The following is a 1,570-nucleotide window of genomic DNA, read 5'->3' on the forward strand; positions in this document are numbered from 1 at the left end:
GAGGCCTCTCGCGCTCCCACGGAGGCAGGCCCCACAGCGCCAACTCCAGCGTCACCAGCGGTGGGAGCGTGCACAGAGCATCGTCGGCATGCTCAATGGATAGCTTAAACCAGGCAGGGAAGGAGGTGATTATGCCCCCCTCCGTTTCGTCAAGCTCACCGTCCAGCCAAGGCCAGCGGCGGCGTGCAGACGCGCTTGGGAAACGCGGCGGCGGCCGAGGGCGGGGGCGGAGCCGAGGAATTGTCCGACCCCTGCACGTGAATAACATGGCTTCCCATCCTGTGGCTGGCCATACCGTGCACCCTGGCCTTTCCGAGCCGCAGGCGGGGCAGGGAACGCGGGCGCCCTTCCCGAGCTCGCACCTGCCGACGCTCTCCGACCCCGCCCTTCTTTGCGCCGACGCGGCCTTAGATGCAGGCGCGTCTTTCTACGGCCTGGGGTCCGGTCAAGAAGGTGATGACTGTAGCATGAGCCAGGGAGCCTCCGGCAACCATCCGACGCGCCGCAGCTTTCTCTTGAACCCCGACGGACCCTCTCTGCCCCTCCAGCACCCCCACCAGGCCTCGCAATACCATTCAAAACGCCCGCGTCAGCAGCAGAATCAAGAAGAGCAAACCCATGTCCCCTACCACGCGTTGAAGCAGCCAGCACAGCTGCATTTCTCCCCAGGGCGGCATCCCGCACCGCACCATCAGCTTCCAGCACATGCCTCGGCGACCTATTTGGTCAACCCCACGCAGACTGTCATGGAGAGCTTTTTGAAACTCCACGCCCAGTCCCGTATTTGCCGCGGCAAGACACTGGCGGTCATGCGGTCGTGGGCTCTCGCTTACTCCAAGGGCCTCGGCGCCGCCGCCCTAGGAGACAGGCTCAGCGTGCTCTCGGCGGCCTTGGGAATCGACTGGAAAACGGCTCTGACGGACCCGGCGACTGTCGAAGAGGCCGCCAGGGCAACGACAGGGAGCACCGCGCCTGAAGCGGTGGTGGCGTTTGAGCCGGCCCACCTCGACCCGTTCTTGCGGGCGCTTTATACGGATGCCAGCGCAGCTGCAGCCCTGGTGGCATGCCAGGGTCACACACAGCTCCTCGGCAACGCCCTTTTCTCTCGCGATTTCATCGACCCCGCCTCATGCAACGCAGCGTGGGTGCAGGTCCGAGAGCGACAGCAGGAGGCAGGCACGGACCCGATGGACATCTTGGGCGGCCTCCTCAGTCGGGAGGACCAGGGGGAGTTCTTCCACTCGGTGGGGGCCATGCTCTTCAGCAACCCGCGGCCTTGCGCGGAGATGGCGCACATTGCTCGTGTCCTGACCCGACAACGGGAGAGTATCCTGGCCTTGGTTCGTGTTCGGTTCCATCTGGCGGATGGGGGGGGCTACTCGGCTTTCGTGCTCAGCTTCCAACGGTTGCCTTGCAGCTCGCGCTACATCCTTCCCTCGGCCGCTGTGACGCCCTCTGTCTCCACACACTCTGCAGGCCAAGGACCAGCTAGGACGGCAAGCAACGGATCCACGAGCATCAGCTCCTGCACAACCGGCAGCAACAGCGGCAGCGCTGGCGGGGGGGGGGG

Source organism: Nannochloropsis gaditana, assembly GCF_000240725.1.
Source record: "Nannochloropsis gaditana CCMP526 unplaced genomic scaffold scaffold523, whole genome shotgun sequence".
Taxonomy (NCBI): domain Eukaryota; class Eustigmatophyceae; order Eustigmatales; family Monodopsidaceae; genus Microchloropsis; species Microchloropsis gaditana.